The following is a 14623-nucleotide window of genomic DNA, read 5'->3' on the forward strand; positions in this document are numbered from 1 at the left end:
GTCCCGCGGTGGCCCTGCGGGGCGTCTCTCAGTGCTCGGGCGGGGTGTGTGTGTGTGTGTGTGTGTGTGTGTGTGTGTGGCTCAGATCGCACCCTTCCTCGGCCCTTTTAGTCCACTCCTGCTTTGCTCTTGGGGACCTGCTAGAGGCCATTGGCTCTTTGGGTATCTAGGTATCCCTGAGTTGCCCCAGATCGCTCACAAGGCTCAGAGTCTTCTGCTCTGCACCTGTCATCCCTTTGATTTTTCAGGAAGTCCTAGCTCATCTTTGAACTCTGTCCAGGAGGAAGAACCAGAGCCTCCTTACAGACACCCTGGTGAAATTCACGTCTGTCTGAGGTGGAGGTGGGGTTCTGGGGAGACGTGTGTCTTGATTTTCCCCCTTTCTCTGGCAGCAACGAAAGCAGATCCCCTGGATCTCTTCTGTTACAGTTGTGTGGAATTTAGATCTAGTGAGAGCAGGAAATGAAGAGGTATACAGAGAGGCAGAGACACCTCCCAAAGAAAACCAAACTCGGGCCAGTGAGATGGCTCAGCCAGTAAGGGTGCTTTGACTAAGGATCTCAGGACCCACACAATGGAAGGAGAGAATTCTGACCTCCACACTCAGCTGTGTCAGGAATGCCTCCCCACCCTATAAAGAAACAAGAAAATTATATATATATATATATATATATATATATATATATATATTTCTGCCCCCCCCCCCCCCAGGTACTTAGTACCCAAGTCCACTGGTAAGATGCATGAGAACTCCCACTTTGAAGCCACAATGCTCCTGGGGATGAGGGCGGCCATCCTAGTCTGAGTCTCCCCTGCCTCCAAACTCCAAACTAGTTCTGTGAAATTGTTTAAATGGAGTTTGTCTTGGAAATTTAATCTCAGAGGAAAGCTGATGCTGAGGAGCCTGGATTGGTTTCCCCAACCTCTGCGGTCAGTATGTAGAAGTGACTCCCTGGTCGCCTGGGGAGGTGGGAACTCCGAAGTCCCTTGCTAGATGGTTGGGACAGATGAACAGGGGCCAGGGCCAGGTGCTTCAGTTCCCCTGGATGTGGTCCTAAGAGAAGGGACTGGAGGCTGTGTGTTCCAGGTTGGACTGGGAACACAGGCCTGGTTAGTGCTGGGCAACAGAAGGGTTGACCCTAAACCTTGTCTCTGGCTTCTGTCACCCAAATGGGTCCACTGAAACGTGGCCTGGAAGTCCTCCACTCCTTTGTGGCCACTCCTTATACATGTCTGTCCTTTCCTCTGGTCTCATTCCCATCATTGGCCCTGTGGGAGACCTGTATCCTTACCTTAGGAAGAGAACCGACAGTGCAAGTGTTTAAGGCTTCTTTCACTGTTGATTATAAGCTTTATTGCACTGTGGTCTGAAAGAGAGCATGGGATTATTTCAATTTCTTTGTATTTGTTGTTTTGTGTCCCCAGAATGTGGTCAATTTTAGAATAACTCGCATGAGCTGCTGAGTAGAAAGTGTATTCTTTGGTGGTTGGGTGGAATATTCTGTATATATCTGTTAGGTTCATTTCATGTAGTATGCCATTTAATTCAGACATCTCTCTGTTTATTCTTTGTCCAGTTGACCTGTCTATTGAAGAAAGTGGGATATTAAAGTTGCCCACAATCACTGAGTTGGTGTCAATCTCTGTTTTACACTCCTGGACTACTGATTTTATGAAATTGTGTGTTCCTGAGTTTGGTGCATAAATGTTCATGATTGTAATATCTTCTTGGTTGAAGGAGACAAGGTTCAACTTGGGTGGAAAGAGGAGCATAGGTGCTTTCCCCCTAACTCTGGACTACGCAGAGACCCTGAAATGGCTTTTCTGCAGATTGGCTCTGGGTATAGTGCAGGGGTGCTGTCCTACCTCCTTGGCCTCCTGGGTTCTGCTCTCCTCGTACCCTTTGAACATTCAGCACTCTCTCTTCCTGGAAGTCGGTCCTGCTCTCCTGCCTCACACATAAGCCATTGGAATCTTCCCAATTCTTCCTCAGAGTTTTCCCTTGGCACTTCCTGCTCCCTTACCTCCATGCCTCAGACTCTGAGCAGGGCTCAGGAGTGAGGTCCAGGGCCTGGTGAGGCATGTTAAGCTTTTAAAAGTTATTCCAATGAAGGTGAATTTCAGTTGATGCCAAGAGCCCCTGCACTCAGCACAGCACTGTAGCCATAGTAAAATCTGGTGTGGGTGAGAAACTGGAGCCTAGGAAATTCAGGTCTGTTGTGGTCTGAATGGGAAATGCCTCTCACAGGCTGGTGGCACTCCTTTGATAGGAGGCAGAAATTTTGGGATGGAGACAGAGCTTAAGTAGGTCCCTGAGGGCATGTCTTTGGAAGGTTATACTTGGATCTTGTCTTTTCTTGTCTCTCTGCTTCCTGTTTGCCAAGGAGTGAGTAGCCTGTGCCTCATGCTCCAGCCACCATGATGTTCTGCCTCACCAGAGAATCAGTGGAAAAAGGACTGTGGACTGAAATTCCTCAAGCCACAAGTCACAAATCTTTCCTGCCTTAACTTGTTCATGGCAGGTATTTGATCACAGTGATGCAAAAGAAACCAACATGAGGTCTGATGTGGCCATAGTTCCCCAAAGTCAAGATACAAGCCCTGAAGCTGAGGGTCTGTGGGCTTTGATTCTACTGATGGGTCCGTGTGAAAGATGAATCATCTTCAAATTCTGGGTGTTTATGGAGTAAGTCCCGCATGACATTACTCTGATTCCTAGCTTCACTGTTCACCAGTGAACGACCTTGGGCAACTTATCCAACTTGTCTGTGCAGCCTCACTGTCCTCTGGAAATGCAGTCATACTAGCCCCTTCCCCAGTGGGCTGCTGTGTGGTCTGAGCAGGTGACATACTTGAAGCTGTTCTAAGTGTCTGATGGTGCTAAGCATAGCGGCACATACCTGTAATCCCAACACCTGGAAGATGGAGGCAGAAGAACGAAGAGTTCAAGGCCAGCCTGTACTATATAGTGAACTTGAGATCAGCCTGGGTACCTGAGGCCCAGTGTCATAACAACAACGCAACAATAATGGCATAATAACAACAACAAAAGTGTCTGGCACTGGGGCTGGAGAGATGGCTCAGCAGATGAGAGCACTGACTGCTCTTGCAGAGGACCAGGGTTCGATTCCTAGCACCCATATGGTGGCTAACAACCATCTGTAACTCCAGTTCCGGGGGAATCTGATGCCTTCTTCTGATCCCCACAGGCATTGCATGACACGGGTGCACTTACATGAAGTCAATACACTCATACATATAAAATAAAAATAATAAAATAAAATATTTATTTAAAAAAGTGTCTGGCACTGAGAAACTCTACATGTGTTTATTGCCTTTAGTATTTTTGGCACTTGGTAGTTCAAATTATGAGGCACTGTGCTGATCAGCTGCCTGTTGCTATAGCAAACACCTGAGATAAAGAAAAAAGTTCGTGAAGAACACTGGAAATTCTAATTCATGAACATATGATGAAGAAAAGCAGCTTACATAAGTAGGAGGTGGGGAATGGAGGGTGGTGGGAGGGAGAGAAAGAGAGGTTCACAATCCCCTTGGAGGAGTGCCCCCAATGACTTCGGAGTCTCCTACTTGGCCCTGTCTCTTAAAGGTTCCACCATGTTGAATGAGAGCTGGAAGAAGAACTGGCCACTCTGTTTCTCCAAGATCTAGGAGAACATCCATGCTGAGAAAAAGTGCTGGCAACAAATGTGTTTGTAGTGCTGTTCAGTTCACCCTTCACTCTTTCCTTAGGCCGTGTATACCGGGCTCTGCTTTGTCTGTTAAAGGCCTTACATTAGGCACAATTTTTTTTTTTTTGTACATTATGAGTAATGGAAGCCAAAGCTGGCTGGTTCTGAGGGCTCTTCTACTTCAGGAGGTGAAAAGGCTGCCCACAGGCATAGTGCATCTCAGCTGATGCAGTGGCCAATGGGGTGTCCAGGTCTGGGGCCAAAATGTGGGAGAGCAGGGCCTCATTCCTTGCCAAACTCATTGTTAGAGCTGTAAGTGCCTCACTTTCCTTCCCCATCCTTCCAGTGTAGCCCTTGGGTGGGAGGACCGGCTAGCCCAGGAATCTCAGTCCACAGTCCAGGGGTGCCCCATAGCTCCTCTTTCAGATAGCAGCACCCAGGGGAATACTTGGCCAGCTCCTGAGAGCTACTTCTGTCACCTGCTGATGAGTGAAACAATCTGAAGTGCTTTCAGCCGTTTGCCTTTGCTTCCAGCAGCTCTGCTCAGCTCAAGAGCCTGCTTTAGCTAGCACTAAGTACCTGGCATCTTCAGTAGCGACTCACAGGCACCTCCACCAACAGGTGGAGAAAGCACTTCCAGTTCCACCCAAACTGCATTGACATCCCGGAGTGGGGGATGCTATAGCACTTGCTCCACTCCACAGACTCAATGCTGACACTAAGTGCCTTCCCCAGGCTCCTGGCACAGGCTGAGCATCCTTGATCTCAAATGTGACATCTGTAATGCTCCAGAATCTGAAACTTTTGAGCAAAAGGATGACACCAGTGGGAAATTCCTCATCGTGAGACTGTGTCATGCACAAAAGAAACAAAAATATTGCAATCAATTACTTTCAGATTACGTGGATGATACAAACAAATGAATTTTACATTTATATTTGAGTCCCATCTCCAAGATGGTTCATTATATATATGTAAATATTCACAAATCTGAGACAAGCCCAACTCTGGAAGGCAGCTGTGCTCACCACTATACCACCAACGCCTCACATGACAAGTCCAACTCTGAAACACGTCTGGCCCCAAGCATTGTGGACAAGGGGCAGTAGACCTGCACTTATCGGTGTCCTACCTGAAGCCATAAGCCATGCAAAGGTCATGGAGACAAAGGCACAGGGACTCAAGGCTTGCAACAGAGTTCCAGAGCATCTGGTTCTATGTAATCTGCCATCTGCCCTTGGAGAGGCTGTAGCCCATCACAGAGCATGTGGCCATGACAGAGGTCCTTTTAGATGGTCTGTTAGCAGCCTGGCCTCACAGCTCTGTGTGCAGAAGTTGACGAACCGGCAGACAGAAGCAGGGGTCATAGTTCTGAGCTCTCTTCTTGTCAGGGCAGGGAGGACTCCCTCAGAACAATGGCTCTTTTGTTGTGATTGCTGTTCTGGCTCTGTAACACAGGCTAGCCTCACACGTGTAATCCTCCTGTCAGGGCCTCCTGAGTATTAGGATTATAGAGATGCGCTACCTGATCAGTGGGCCTGGACCAGCTCTTTGCTATTATCTGCTAGAAATTCACATCTCTACACGCCCCCAAACCTGTGGCATCAGGAATGCCGAGGACAACCATGTCGTCTGTCATCATGGGACTCTGCTGGGGCTCAGATCTGAGACTGTTAAGCTGGGTATGGCAGTGCACTTAGTAGGCTGAGGCAGGAAGATTGCCAAAAACTGGAGGCTAGCTTGGACCACACTGTGAGACTGATTTTAAAACAAATCCGAGTGCCCTCGTTTGGGCTTCTGAGCCCTGCCTTCCCCAGCTACTTCACGTCCCAGTGTTTCAGGTCAGCAGGGTAAAGAACATTTGCACGCCTGCTGTCAGAAGCCTCCAGACCAGCCCTGGATATAGAACATGGATATATGGGAGTCAGATATGGAAATGTTGGGTCAGATACAGTGTTAAGGGCTTAGGGTGAAACAAATGAGTGTTAAGTATCTTAGTCTTTTTCAGTATCAGTTATAAGGCCAGGTGTGGTGTTGTTAGTTCCAGCACTTGGGAAGCAGAGGGACATGTATCTCTCTGAGATTGAGGATAGCTTGGTCTACATAGGGAGTTCCAGGTCATCTGGTGCTACAGGGAGACCCTATCACAAAAAAACAATACTGGTTACAAGTTGAAACAGTTAATATTTTGAACATAGAAATAAATAAGTTACATTATAAAATAATTTTTACCTGATTCCCTTTCATGTTTTGATGATTTAGTTTTTTTTGAATATGTGGATGTGTGTGTCTATGTTTGGTATGTGCATATGAGTGCAGGTGTCGACAGAGGCCATAAGAGGGTGGAGGATGCCTCAGAGCTGGAGCTACTGGTGGTTATGAGCCACCCAACCTGGGTGCTGGAAACTGAATTCAGGTCCTTTGCAAGAGCAACAAGCACTCTTAACATTGCTGAGCCATCTCTCTAGCTCCTCTTTAAGTTTTCATTTTTTAATTTTAATTTTTTAATTTTTATTTTATATGTATGAGTGTATTGCGTGCATGTATGTGAGTGCACCCATGTCGTGCAGTGCTGCGGAGGTCAGAAGAGGGCATCAGATTCCCCTGGAACTGGAGTTAAGGACAGTTCTTAACTGCCATGTGGGTGTTGGGAATCAAACCTGGGCCTTCTGCAAGAGCAGTCACTGCTCTTAACCACTGAGCCATCTCTCCAGCCCCAAGTTTTTTCAAATGTAGCTACTGGATTCAAAATTGCATTAGTCTTACACACTGTATTTCATAGCATTCCAGAGCAGTTGGATATTTCTACTCCCACAGCAATGTTGCTTGACTCAGTGACCCACATCAATGAGGTAGCTAAGGAACCCAGGCAGCTCTTTAAATTTAAGTGAAAGTTGAAAAAAAACCCTCAACTCCTCAGCATTTTGCGTTTATTCTACTTGCTCAATAGTCACGTATGCCTATGGTTAAGAAGCTGGGCAGGTTTGCCCTACAATGTGCCCCTCATGATGACAGTGGGATCCTAGGGGCAAAGGGTAGAGCCTTCACTGTTCACAATAGTCATGCTATGGCATCAGCCTAAGTACTCATCAAGTGGACAAAGAAAACACGGTCCATATGCTCTGCCTTTTCCTCAGCCATAAAGAAGAAAATTATTACTTGCAGGAAAACAAATGGAACTGAAGATCTTTGTGTGACGTGGGTCATTGTGTCTAGTAACATTGCTGTTGGCATAGAAACATCCAACGAAGGGGTGACATTTGATCAGATGCATTATGTACATGTATGAAAATGCCACCGTGAAACCTTGTACAGTTAATATGCTAACAAAATCTACTATACGAAGAGCAGCATGTTGGACCCCGGAGTTGCTGCTGTACACCTCCCAAACTCACTGCCTCCTCGTCCTCGTGGGCACACTTCCTTCATATAGGACTGCATTTTACGTGCACTCTCCCTTAGACTGTCTTCTTTCATGGAACCTGGGCTTACTTGCAGTATGGACATGTGGTCCAATTCTCCTCAAGGAGATATGGAGGGAGATCTGTAGTAGTAACTTCCAGGAAAGGTTTGGCCCTTGTCTCATGGAGATAGGATGCTTAGAGTTGCCGTAGTTGCCTTGTGACTGTGAGGTAAAAGACAACTACTGAGGGGCTAGAGAGATGCTCAGGGGTTGAGAGCACTGACTGCTCTTGCAGAGGACCTGGGTTCGATTCCCAGCACCCACATGGTGGCTACGAACCGTCCTTACCTCCAGTTCCAGGGGAATCCGAAGCCCTCTTCTGACCTCCATGGCATTGCACGACACGGGTGCACTCATACATGCAGGCAATGCACTCATACACATAAAAAAATAATAAAATATTTTTTTAAAAAAAAGATGACTATGTGGGGTGTGGTGGTGCATGCCTTTAATCCGAGCACTCAGGAGGCAGAGGCAGGCGGATCTCTGTGAGTTCAAGGCCACCCTGGTCACATAGTGAGTTCCAGGACAGCTGAGAGAGAGACCCTGTCTCAGAAAGACCAGAAACAAACAAACAAACAAAAAAGATGCTACTGAAAGAGCAGAGAGCCCTAAAGACGGAAGGGCAGACAGGAAGGGATTTGAGTGCTTGGTACCATTGGCTTCTTGTGGAAGATGGCTGCCATTCCTGTTTCACTGTGTTTAGTTAGCTGTACTTTCTGTTACACGTAGTCTAAAACACTCTGACCTATTACTGACGTCTTTAAACCACTGCTTTTTCATCCTCGGAATACCAGTTTTCTTATCTCTTCCAATGAGACAATATAATAATAACAATAGAAAATATTTCTGTCAGACTGTGGGGTCCGCCCTGTTTAGAAGAGTCAATTCACTTTGCATATACAAGATGCTTAGCACGGGATTTGGAACCTGTGCTCCTCACACTCCTCATCACTTTCCCTTCGATTCAGGATTCAGGCTATGAATCGATGGAATTCTGCGCTGAGACGTTCACAAGCAGTGGGAAGGTACACTTTCCACCCTCCTCCACCAGCCCAGGAGGAAAATTACAGAGGCGTTTGAAGAGTGATTTCATCCCTGTGCAAGTTTTGGAAATTCAAATTCTCTCACAACTGGAGGACGTCAGAATCAGTGCGTGGAACACACTGCCATATTCAGGATGCAATCATCATGTTTAAAAATAGATTCAGTAAAGTTCTTGTAGTTCTGTTTGGGAGTTGGAAGAGCTCATTGGGAGCCTGGGTTGAGATGGATTTTCACTTCTCCAGCTTAGAAATAGTAGCTTTGTTTTGTTGGTGTCCTGTACCATGTCTGTCATTCTTTCTGGCTGTTCTAAGCAGCTCAGTGATTACACTATTTCTTACCTCTGCCGACAACTGTGAAAGGCTGACCGCTTGCCCACCTTAAAAGTGAACTGCTTAGCCCACCACAGTTTTATGGCAGCTTGGAGAAGACAGGAGACTACTTGGTCACATCAGGGCTATTTTTACTCAGGGAACAGCTGACCTTCTGAGCACCACTTCTCTTCCTTTCCCTTCCCCTTTCCCCTCTCTTTTCCTCCCTGAAGAGCTCACAGAGGACAGAAAGTTGGGCTCTGGAAGACTGCTATTCATCAACATTGAAGAATTCCTAAGTTTAAGAGATTTTAATCTTCTAAGGGGCTGGATAGCAAACCAGCCCAACCTTTGCCCCAGACAACAGATGCTATCTCCATTATCCTTCTAAAAAAGCAAAGCATCCTTTTGACCCTAGAGATGGTATCTCTGCTTCTTCGAGTTGTTGCTATGCAGATGTCTCTAAAACGATAGTTCAGAGCAAAGGTTGCTGGTGGCTCAGCTCCAAGAGGTGCAAATACAGGAGAGAACTTGGACCATTGTCTCCCAGATCCCCGGGTGGAGAGGAGACCACCCCCACTGTGAAATAGGAGAGACCTCTTAGCATCTTATCTCAGCCCCCAGGGTGGAGGGGAACTCTACTCCCACTGGCCTCCCCACTTCCACCTCCATTCTCCTTGTGTCCGCTCTGTTTGCATCCAGGCACAGCTCACTGTATTTGCACTGGCCTCAAGCCTCAACCCCTAAGAATTACTTCTCAGTGGCCCATGTGCTAAGAAAACTGTCCTTAGAGGCCCAAGTCCAGATGAGCAGGTAAGTGATTCTGATTGGCTCAGGTTGGTCCCGGACTTCAGTGAGCTTGGCTCGATGAACTGTGACCAAGTGGCAAATTCATTTGTCATAGACAGCTTGCCCGTCAGTGTGGCTAGACAGACAGTGAGGAGACTTAAACGACGAAGACAGAGTAGCAGTTTCAGTCAACGCTCACTCAGCCAGTGTTGACTGCACAGCTTGCAGTCACCTCCTTAGACATCTAATACATCATGTATATTAAGAAAGTCACTAAAGGCCAAGCCTGGTGGTGTATGTCTGCAATTCTAGCACTGGGGAGGGGAGGCAACATTGAGGCAGTCTGAAAGAACCAAGAATAAAAAAGTAAATATACATGATAATAATAATAACAACAGATGAAACCAAATACACTCAAATAACTTCAGCGGAAAAATCACTGTCATAAATAAAACCATTAAGTTATATATCTGCATATCCTGAATATTAAAATAAAAGAGGGGGGTGGCTGGAGAGATGGCTCAGCGGCTAAGAACACTGGCTGTTCTTGCAGAAGACTCAGGTTCGAATCCCAGCACCCACATGGCAGCTAACAACTATCCATAACTCCAGTTCCAGGGGATCCAACAGCCTCTTCTGTCCTCTGTGGGCATTGCACAACACGGGTGCACTTACCTACATGCAGGCAATACACTTGACAGCTCCTTTCCCTGCTAATGGCTTGCTGGCTCTATGCTTGTTGCGAAGTGCCAGAGTTGCTTATATCAGGGCAATGTGTGCTGTTTGTATAAATCCTACTTGGAAAAACAGAAATGCATTTGCCAAACCAAATCCAGCAGCTACAGAAAGAGAAGCCCAATAAAAGGGGAACAATGTGGAAAGAGCGCTCTTTGGTAGAAAATTGTGACATTCTAAAAGAATAACTCTTTCTCAACAGGGCCTTGGAGAATCTGAAATTGCCCTTAGATACTGGCTGGGTCCTAACCCGGCTGCCTGTTTGTGGAGTTAGAAGTGGCAGGCTGGGCCCCCCTCACGGCTCCCTTCCCAGCTTATTCAGTGGGAGACTTCTAGTTTTCTAATGTCCATCACCTGTCAAAAAGAAGAGTTTATGCATGAGTGATGAATGAACTCTCATCCTACCTGATGTTCCACAGATTTCCCTTCAACTTAACCGCTCTCATAATAGAATGGAAGAGCCACCAAAAGAGAGGTGGCTGAGCCAATTTGGTCAAGACAAAATATATAGTACATGGGTGTAGTGGCACATACCTGCAATCCCAGCATTTGGGACATAGAGGCAGGAAGATTAAAAGTTCAGGGTTAGCCTCAACTATGCGGGGGGGGGGGGGGTGAGTTACATAAGGACTCTCTCAAAACACACACACACACACACACACACACACACACACACACACCCCAGAATCAAACAAAGAAGAGAGCACAAATGGGCAGCCGTGGACATATGGTCAGTAGTGGCCTTCAGTTGTGGATGGGCAGCCGTGCACATATGGTCAGTGGTGGCCTTCAGTTGTGGATGGGCAGCCGTGGACATATGGTCAGTGGTGGCCTTCAGTTGTGGACATTTGAGGTTATAGAGTGGGGCCTGTTGCTTTTGCTCTTGGTATTATTTAGATTCATCTGGCTTCCTGCCCCAATTCCCATAGCTGTAGAGTTATGCATCTTAAACTCCCTTGCTTGGGTCCCAGAGCAGTTATCAAGCGGTTCTGTGTCACATACTGGCTCTCAGTCTTCCTTCATAAAACACACAGTGAACTGACTTCTGGCTTGGTTTTCTGCTCAAATCCTGGACGAGCAGCCTTTTTCACCCCTGCCCTGTTGTTCCTGTCTATTGTACCTTGGTCCTCAGTCAGTGGCCTCCTGCCTATATTTTCGTGGCCTTAACAGGTTGTAGTCCTTGGCTCATAATTCACTCATTCACACATAATTCACTTATTTGTCAGAATTTTAAAAAAATATGCAGAAGTTGGAATAAGCATCTTGAGAGATGAAGGATGAAAAGAAAATGCCAGTGCTGTGTTTTGAATAGGGGAGTGTCCTCCAGGGGTCTGTGTGCTAACGTTGGTCCCCAGAGTGGTGCTCTTGGGAATGCTATGGACCGTTACAGGGTGACACCTAATGGGATGTCCTTAGGTCACTAGGGGGAGAACCCTTGGTAAGGATTAAGAATCTCCAGTTTCTTTTCCCTCCTCCTCTCTGTTTCCTGGCTCAAGACATGACATGACTGCTTGCTCTGACATGAGCTCCCCCCATTGTTATCTACCACCTTCATCAGAGGCCAAATTCACAGGTCTGTCTGACCTTAGAGAACTTTAATACTGTGGGCTAAATAAACCTCTTTCTATAAAGTTGGACAACTCAGGTATTTCACTGTGGTATAGAAAGCTAACTAATTTTAGATGGACTGACTAGAGTCCAGTGGATGAACTTGCACCAAGAGACATCTGGGTAGAAATGCTTGACTGGATAGGCTTTAACATATATCACAGAATGCAATGCATGAGGTCTGGTGGGGGAGGTCATGGAGGGTGTGGACGCTGGAGCAGGGGAGTCTAAATTTGATTAAGATCTATTGTATGGTGTGCACAAAAAGTCAACAAAAATATACATAAAAATAAATTTAAAAAAAGAAAGCTGACTAGTCTTGGTTTCTTCCCCTAAGATCTCACAACAGCACACTGTAGAAGTAGAGATAAGATGGAAAAGAATTCTCCCCACACAGTAAGAGCCATAGCAAAGTCTGGGTCAGTGATTCAGAGAACAGGGAAGAGAGATGTCCTTCAGCATGTAGCCTGGGGCAGCCTGCAGGGATCAGAAAAGGAGCAGAGAGATGACATCACATGGGTGAGTGACAGTCTCAATACTCAAACTTACAGTATCCTCCTTCCCTTTTCCTTTCCTGCCTCTTCCTGTTCTCAGTGAATCCTTACAGGAGAACATTTGTCCTCATCACTCTGGTGATAACAGTTGGGTTCTGGATAGTTTCTGGACTGGAGCATCTTTGCCTTTTGACATGGCCTAAATAGTTTAAAAAGGTTTAAGAATGTGTTCATAGCCAGGTATAATAGTACACGCCCGTGATCATAGTACTTGGGAGACAGGCAGGAAGATTGTGAGATTGAGACCAGCCTGGGCTACATAGCAAGACTGTCTCAGAAACAAAACAAAACAAAACACTCATGTTTATGCAGAAAACAGTGTGCTCCAGGTTTGCATGGTGCTGTCCTTGCTGCAGGTTCTCTAGAAGCTGGGTTGAGGATGTGGGGTGCTCACCTGTAAAAGCAGCCTCCGTAGCAGCCCTGGATGTTTTCATTGCATTAGAAATGATTGCATCCGCAGTTTCCAGCTCTTGTTTTAGTAGCAAATTTTATGCTGAAAACAAAGACTTGCTGAGTGTCTGACTTGACGCTCATCTTTCAGAAGCTCTGGAATGGAGCTATCAACTTTCCTTTAGAGCAATATTTCTCAGAAACAGCTTGGGGACTTGGTCAAATGCAGAGCCCATGGCTGGTTTGAGATCTCTGGGGTAAAACATGGAGCTGTGGCCTGGGAACTGGACTTTCAACATACTTCCCAGATGATTCCAATACAAACCAAACTTGGGGGAATTCTGGAAAATGAGAAAGAAGACACTGTTTTAAAAACAATTAAAAGAAGAGGGAGGGTAGTGGAGTGTGGGAGAGAATATGCTCAAAGCATATTATGTACTTGCAAGAAGATGGCCTTATGGAGCCCTTTATAATCAAATGATTAGAAATTGGTGAATTCACAAGAAGCTGGAAAGGGATGTCATACAGTCTGGATCTTGAGTGTCTCCAAATGGCCCATTACTACTGTTAAGGTCTTGCTTCCAACATGGTGCTTCTGGGAGGTGGTGAAACCTTTAAAAGCTGGGGGCCTAGTGGAAGGACTTTAGATTATTGGCGCAGGCTCTCAGAGGGGACTGTGGGGCCTGGCCCCTTCTTCTTTTCTGCATCCTGGCTATGAAATGAAGAGTTTTGCTCTGCCAGCATTATGTGCCACCTCACCACGGGCCTAAAGCTCAGTGGCCAACCCACTGAGGACTGGAACCTCCAGAACTGAACCACAATAAAACAATTTTCCTTACAAATTGGCTGTCTTATGTATTCTGTTATAGTGATGGAAATCTAAGATAAGATAGTTTTGGAAGAGAGCTGCTAAAATGGACTTTCAGTTTTCTTAATGTCATAAATTTAAAAAATTTCTGAGCTTTGTAGCCATAGATTCTGGGACTCACCTATACAATCACTGGGGAGAGTAAAGCAGGAGGATTGCACATTCAAGGTCAGCCTGAGTTATGTAGTGAGTTTGAGACCAGACTGCTATGTGTAAATAGATCCTGTCTCAAAAATTAAAAATAACATAAAAACAAAATTGAGCTCTGTGATTTGAAGGAGGTAATTTTCTTGGAGCCAATAGCACGTAAAAGAGATGTGAAGAGTCAAAGGTCAGTGGATGTGATGATGGTGATGGTGGACTTGGTGATGGTGATGGTGGACGTGGTGATGGTGATGGTAGACATGGTGATGGTGAAGGTGTACATGGTGATGGTGAAGGTGGACGTGGTGATGGTGATGGTGGACGTGGTGATGGTGAAGGTGGACGTGGTGATGGTGAAGGTGGACGTGGTGATGGTGAAGGTGGACGTGGTGATGGTGGCTGTAGAGTTCTCATAAGAGCCTAAGGACAGAGTAATTCCTAGAGGAAGAAATTCCTTTAGTCTGTTTTGTGTTGCTGTAACACTGCCCCTCCTTGGCGGAAGGAAGGAAGGAAGGAAGGAAGGAAGGAAGGAAGGAAGGAAGGAAAAAAAAGGGAGGGAGGGAGGGAAGGGCACAGAACACTGCAGGAAGCAGCTTTGATGAGGGCTTTGATCCCATCAGGAAGGTTGAGCCTACGTAACATAATCACCTCTCAAAGGCTGCACCTGTTATGACCATCACATTGGCCATGAAGCAGGTTTCAAACCACAGCACTTAGGGCACGTCCAGTAATTCCCATTCTACAGGACTGATGGTTTGTAAAGCTTCTTAGACCAGCAACAGTAGCATCAAAATGGGGATAGAAATGCAAATTCTGAGCTTTACATTCCATAGTCTCAATCACAGTGGGGACCCAGGATTTGAGTTGTAACAGGCCCTGCAGAGGGTTCTGATGGTGCAAGCTGGAGAGTCACTGCTCATTGATAAACACTGGCAGATGGGGTGACTGGTGAGAGTCTAAACTGTCCCCAGAAGGGCTGGTTCTCTCACTACTGCCTTTTGGATGGAAAATCTGGGATGTCCTTTCTC

At 46.2% G+C, this 14623-nt stretch overlaps 1 protein-coding gene across 1 annotated transcript in view; it reads left to right on the forward strand.

The window, feature by feature from the left end:
- The window catches only part of Thbd (thrombomodulin), a 47543-nt gene that overhangs the window by 12983 nt on the left and 19937 nt on the right, over positions 1 to 14623 (forward strand). The gene's annotated exons all lie outside the window — the stretch shown is intronic.

Source organism: Nannospalax galili, unplaced genomic scaffold, assembly GCF_000622305.1.
Source record: "Nannospalax galili isolate Female #2095 unplaced genomic scaffold, S.galili_v1.0 scaffold1490, whole genome shotgun sequence".
In the NCBI taxonomy this organism is placed as follows: domain Eukaryota; kingdom Metazoa; phylum Chordata; class Mammalia; order Rodentia; family Spalacidae; genus Nannospalax; species Nannospalax galili.